The sequence below is a fragment of the Rhinopithecus roxellana genome, chromosome 16 (genome assembly GCF_007565055.1).
Source record: "Rhinopithecus roxellana isolate Shanxi Qingling chromosome 16, ASM756505v1, whole genome shotgun sequence".
NCBI lineage: Eukaryota > Metazoa > Chordata > Mammalia > Primates > Cercopithecidae > Rhinopithecus > Rhinopithecus roxellana.
In genome coordinates this window covers 88,698,041-88,704,881 of record NC_044564.1, presented here as the reverse complement: position 1 = coordinate 88,704,881, position 6,841 = coordinate 88,698,041, and the positions used below count along the sequence as shown (strand labels likewise).

Genomic DNA, 6,841 nt, shown 5'->3' with positions numbered 1-6,841 from the left:
TGCCTCGGGGCCTGGGGACAGACGCCCCTGCTGGCTCTTGCCCTCAGCGGCCCCGCCCCGCCCTCCGCTGGGCTCCGGGCCTCGACCCACGTGGGTTGATCACCCCCTCCGGGTCACGCCCCCTCCCCGTTTGCATGCTGGCAGCACTGCATGGCCCGATTTGTGCAATCCTTTGCTGCCCCGTGGCGCCGCCGCTCCCCAGGCTGTGTGCTGAGTACACCAGGTGCCCACCCAAGAGGGACAGCCAGGGCTTCACGGCTAATGGCCAGGAGGGTGCCGGGCTCCAGGAGTGTCCGCACTGGTCCTCCGGCCCCAGCCCAGGGTTGGCCTCAGCATTGCCAGCCCCTCCTGGGTCAGTGACCACAAACCCTGTAACCCGAGGACACCCGGAGGGACCCGGCAACCAGTCACAACTTCACTTCCCCCTCCAGATGAAGGCAGCTAATTCCTCAAGGTCGCCTGTTCACCTCGGCATAAAGCACCCATTCTTCCTCAGCGTGGGGATCGGGTGGGAAAATATTTTCCAAAGGTCAGTTTTCCAATTATACTTAAAATTTGAAAGTTCATTTTTTTTTTTTTTTTTGCCTCCCCTCGGTGCAGCCGCGTTCTGCTAATTTCATAAAGATACCATTTAGCTGAGGTAGGTGGGATTCTGGGCATCAGAACAGCTTCCCAACATCAACAGCCAGCCGTAACCGTAACTACCGACTTCCCATCATTTGTGGGGAAAAAAACGTTTTTCTCCCCAAAAATTATGGCCTGTAGGAACCAGACAACATCCCCATTGCCCGGCGGGAAATTACAGAGATTTTCTTATGTACTTAACATTAAGCCCAAGTTTATAAAGTCTACTCGGTTTTAATGACCTGCTCACAGGCCGCCCTGGCCGCTGGGGATGAGGGGCTGTTTGAGGCCATTGCTTTGGTGTGGGGTGATGTGTCTGAATCCCCCAGTCACAGGATGGTAGCCTGGGGTGTCTGGGGGCTGGCTCCATAAACAGGGCTATACAGCTCTGAGGGCAGGTGCAGGGGCTGGGACCCCCAGGCTGGGATGGCCCTACATGAAGCAGCTTCATTCAGTGGCTGAGGTACGAGTCCCAGGGGGGACACAGGCCAGACAGAACTGTCTCCCGAAGGGCTTCTGCTCTTGCTCTCTAAGATGAGGACACCAAAGCACTGCTTCCTGCGTTGCCATGAGGATGAAATGAGGGAATGCCATGGACATAGCATCAGAGACTGTGGGTGTCAGTCAGGTGGGGGTGTCCAGGAAGGCTGGGTCCAACCAGGAAGGGAGGCCAAGCTTTTCTGGGATGGGGAGGGCAGGATGGACCCCCTACCTCCAGGGCTATCTCATTTCCTTTGCCCAGGCTGTGCCAAGGCCCCTCTAAGAGTGAACTGGGCTTGAGGTGGCTCCATCTAGGGCCCGAGGAGGCACCCAACACAGCTGAGCTGAGCGGAGGACCAGGAGAGGCAGCTGGCAAGAAGCCTGAAACGAGGGCCCTGTTAGGGTCCAGGCTGGAGTCTGTACCTGGAGGATGGGGTACAGGGGGAGTGATGGGCCTCTCTCCTGTGGGGCCAGGGAGGGCTTGACGCAGGTGCGCGTGAGGTTCAGAGGACAAACGAAACCCACGGAGAGGCCGGGAGGGGTGTGGGTGCAAATACCAGGCCTGGGAGCCTAGGTCTTACTCCAGCTATGGGGCTGAGGCACCCGCCCAACCCAGCAGGGGCAGGAGCGAGACTCATGACCAGTTTACAGGCTCAGAGATGCCAGCAATACCAGTGTTTGGAAGAAGCTGGGCATCTGGCTTTTAATGTGAAATACCCTCATTTGTCAAGTCCAGCACTCATGTCCTATACTTTTTGTGCACATCAGACCACAGGGGGCTTTGGGCCTCTTCTGTTTTCTCATTTCCTGTCCTTCCCCCACTCCCACACCCCAGCCACCACTTTGGGTTCTCTGTTCCTGCCTCAGGGCCTTTGCACTTGCTGTTTCCTCTGCCTGGGACACCCTTAACCCATCACTGCAGGGCCAGCTCCTTCTCCCCTCAGAGGGCCCCGGCCATCGTCATGATGCCACTGCACATTTGTTTTCTTCCTAGCCCTGACCTCAATTTGACATCATATTATGCACAGTGCTGAATGGCTTGAGTGTTTACTATTCCCCCCAGCACAGTAAGCTCCTGAAGGCAGGGACTCAGCTGAATTGTTCACCGCATTGCTCAGTGCCTGAACAGTAGGTGCATGACGCATAGTAGGTGCTTAATAAAATCCTAGCAACTAAACAAACAAATAAGCACATGACCTTTCCACCACGTCCCCCTGTGGCTGGCAGCACCTCATCATTCCACACTTCTCCCTAGACCCTGGGCACCTCTATCACTGGGCTGAGTCCTGCAGGAAGGGCTTCCTGCTCCAGAGGGAGAAAGGGGCCAGCCTGGGGTGACACTGCTGGAAGTCCTTCCTGCCCTACCCTGTCTTATTTTGCTTTCAAGACTGTTCACCATCTGAAATGTTTGGATTTACCAAACATGTCTGTTCAGAAGTCCAGAAGCAGAACTGGCCTTAGCACATCTGAGGGATGGTCAGGAGGTCAGTCTGTATGTCTGGTCACTGGTGTGAGGGCTCTGATGGAAGTGGCAAGGTCACTGGGGCTGTGGGCACAGTGAAGAGTGGAGATTTTATTCTAGGGAGCCAGTGATGGGTCTATATCAGACATGGGGAAATGTAGAGAGGAGTACAGAGAGAAATCTGATGGACCAGACCCGTGTCCTCAAAGAGCTTCCAGGTGGTGAAGGTGTGCAAGTAGAACAGATACATTTCTTGGCAATGTCTGTGGTTGTCCAGATACAAACACACAAGGTATGGACCTGTCTTCAAAGACCTAAGACTCTAAAGAGGAAGACAGATAGGCAGATAGAATAAACATTAATTAACTCCCACATTGACATATCCATTCACCCATCCATCATCCACCCATCCATCCACCCACTCATCTATCCAACCACCCATCATCCACCTACCCATGCACCTACCCACTATCCATTATGGACTGATCAGTTCTCCTGCCCTTCCGGGTCAGGGTTCCCAACTGAACATTTGAAAATGGAAAAGGTATTGGGCCCTGTTCTCAATGGGCTCACAGTAGAGGGAAAGATGGATAATAACCCCACAGTTCCCCTTCAGCAGGATTGTCATGACAACCACAAGAAGGATGGGCCAAGGATGGCAAAGAAGAGGAATGACTCACTTCGCCTGGCTTCTCAGAGGGCAGAAAGGAGCATGGTATATCAGGGCAGGGTTTTGAAGGATGAACAGGAGCTTGTCAGATGGACATTGGAGGGAATCTTTTCTGTGTGGTAAAACATATTGTGCAAGCCTGAGAAGGCAGGAAAGAACCAAAAGTTTTCACACAAAATGTTTAGCTTTGGAAGGGTGGGAGCAGAGGCACATGAGATCAGTGGAGGGAAAAGTCACTGGAGATGGAGTGGGACCAGCTTATGGAGAATGTTGTGCTCTGGGTGAGGAGCTTGGACCTTGTCCTGTCAGTAGCGGGGAGCTGGGTCGGGGCATGGCCAGGGAATGAGCAGGCTTACATTTTACAAGGGTCATGATGGGAGCTAACAACATAAAATCATCCTTCCCAAGCATGTTCATAATGACCTCTCATTTTTGTCCTCAAGGAACACATTTCCCCATTCTGTGATAAGAAAACAGTTTTAAAAGGAATGAGAGACCTAACATAGCAAAGGAGTAGAAGCAGCACTGAGATTGGAAGGCAGATTCTGTGAGTCCAAATGCACCCATCATGACAACTCCTAACAGCTTCCTGGAGGCTCCCAGGCTGCCCTGAAGGACTTGGCTTCGCTGGCCTCCTGGCTGCCTGGACGATCCCCTGTGCTTACTATTCCAAGGTGGGAATTCCAGTGGGCAAAAGGCAACATCCCAGGCTCTGGACCAAGGGTTCCATTACTGGAGCACTGAGTGGGGAGGACAGAAAGAAAAAAACATTTTTGAGTACTTACATGATAGTATGGACTTGTAGAAGGCACTCTAGAGGAACAATTTCATCCAATTCTCAAAGCTGTCTTATGAGGGAAGGATTATCCTCTTTATTTTGCCTAAAAGAAACTGGAGATCAGAGAGATTAAGTCAGCTTACCCAAAGTCACAGAACTAGTAAGTGGCTGAGCCAGTATGCACACCAAGGGTTAGTTCATTTCAAACTCTCAGACGCCTGGTGAGAGGGAGAGTGAGAGTGGTTGGCAGGCTGTGAGGCGGTAGTGCATAAGCTGAACAGGCGAGTCATGCACTGCCTGTACAGGGGATGTTTACACCAACATTTGAAGAAGTTAATACAAAAATAATATATACATAAGGTGAAAAATTTAAATGTAAAATTTGAACAATAAAGAGGGAGTCTGTACTTCCAGTTATGGTCATGATGGAGTACAGAGTATTAGATTTACCCTATCCATAAGCATCATAAGCAGCTATAAAACTAGACCAAATGCATATGAAGCAATTGCCTTCAAGCATTGGGCAGCAGACAAAGCAGAGCTGTGATGCTTGGGAGAAGGGAAACACACAGGCAAGCTCCGCATTTGTTCTGGCTTTTTGCCTGGGAGCATTTTTCAAACTGTAGCACAGGCATATAAACCTACAAAGCGAGCTCCGTGGGCAGAGGAAAGACTGGAAGTTGGGACTTCTGAGGCAGATGGAGTTTGCAGGGCAGGGTACTGGGAAGGAGGAAGCTATGCAGAGAAGTAGTAGAATTCTGTACAGAAGAACTGAGTCTCTAGCAGAATGCTAAGCTGCAAATGCATTAGGGTGAGATTCTGCTAGATTTAGCAGAGAACCACTGCTAGATGGTTGAGAGGTAAATGGAGATTCTAGAGGTTGGACAATTCTTGGAGACATTGGAATTCTGCCTAGCCAGTGTGAAGGGCTACTCTAGGCTCACCATAAAAAGCCTAACAACAGGTACCAATCATTCTCCAGTAAACTAAGTGCCTATCAGAAAACAAGTCAACACTCTTTAAAGAAAAACAACACCCAGGCTCTCAATATCATAGCATCCACAGTGTTTAAAATGCAACAAAAAATTACTGGATATACAAAAACAAAACCAAAACACAGGGAAAGGGGAACCCACAACCAGGAGGAAAAAAAAGTCAACATAAAGAGATAGAAATAAATCATTTGTTGGATTGACAGACAAAAACTTTAATCAGTTATACTATGCTCAAGAATTTAAAGAGGGGAATGGACACAATGAGTGAACAAACGAGAAATCTCAGCAGAGAAACTGAAACTACAGAAATGGATCAAGTGGAGATTCAAGAACTGATAAATAACATATTTGCAAAGTGAAATTTGGACATGTCAGAAGAAAAAACCAGGCTTGAACTTGAAGACAAGGCAAGAAGCTATCCAAAATGAAGCATACAGTGGGGAAAAGACCAGAAAAAAACCATCTAGAGCCTCAGAGATATGTGAGACAATGTCAATCAATCTAACATGCGTGCAGCTGAGTTCCCAAAAGAAGAAGCAAGAGATTGGGACAGGAAAAAATGTTGGAGAAGATGTTTGAAATTGGATAAAAACTATAAACCCAACAGAGGCAAGAAGCTGAATTAAATTCCAGAAGAATAAATAGAAAGAAAACCACACCAGGACTCATCATATTCAGATGGCTAAAAAGCAAAGTTACAGAGAAAACTTTCAGCCAGGCAAAAGACACAATTATAATATGGGGTAGCCAAAGACTTCGAAAACAACAACAACAACAACAACAACAACAACAACAACAAAAACCAAAACACTGCTGAATATCAGAAACAAGGTGAGTCAATAGAATGATATCTGTGAAATTCTAAAAGAAAAAAATCTTGTCAATTTAGAATTCTACAGACTGCAAAAACACCCTTTGAAAATAAAGGAAAAATAAAGATATTTTCATATGAACAAAAGCTGAGAGAATTCATAACCAGTAGGTTTGACCTACTAGAAATGTTAAAAGAAGTTTCTTTGAATTGAAAAGGAATAACATCAGGTGGAAACAAGACTTGTATAAAGAAATGAGGAATGCTAGGAATGGTAACTATGTGGGAAAATGTAACAGACATGAAAACTAGAGAAAGTGAATTAATTTATAACGCTAAGAGTTAATTCTATAAAAAGAACTAGTGACACTAAACACAAACCCATCTAGTAACAGACACTCAAAATGCAGAGAAGCATTTTGACAGGACTAAATGACAAAACTAATGACAAATAGACAGAATTAACAAACATGTTGGAGAGTTAACCTTCCTTTCTAAGTAACTGATTAAAAAATAATTCTGTAAAGATATAGAACAACTGAACAACATTAAGAACCAAGGTACCCAAATGGACATTTACAGAAAACTATATTGAAAATATGTATTTTTTCCAAGTGTACTTGGAACATTCACCAAAACAAGTCTCAATAAGGTAAAAGAATTTAAAGCATATAGAATATGTTTTCTAGCTTTAATGGACTTATATTAGAAATCCATAATAATAAGATACTAAGGAAACCCTCAAATATTTTAAAGTGGCACATTTCTATAGCCTACAGATCAAAGAGGAAATCACAAGGGAAATTAGAAAATGTTCTGAACGATGAAATTAAAACAGAACTTATCAAAAGTTGTGGAATGCAGGTAAAGTTGTGCTTAATGGGAAATTTATAGCTTTACATGCTTATATTAGCAAAGAAGAAAGTCCTAAAATCAATTATCTAACCACCTTAAGAATCCAGAAAAAGAAGAAATCAAATTCAAAATAGAAAGAAGGAAATAAAGAACAGAAATCAATGAA

The 6,841-nt window shown here is 46.2% G+C and overlaps 1 long non-coding RNA gene across 1 annotated transcript; it reads right to left on the bottom strand.

Moving 5' to 3' along the window:
* Positions 1–2,663: 2,663 nt before the first annotated feature.
* On the bottom strand, positions 2,664–3,901 carry LOC104671601. The gene is made up of 2 exons (XR_749302.2): positions 3,734–3,901; positions 2,664–2,880 (listed from the first exon to the last, which is right to left on the bottom strand). It is a non-coding gene; the product is annotated as an uncharacterized LOC104671601 (long non-coding RNA).
* Positions 3,902–6,841: the final 2,940 nt, after the last annotated feature.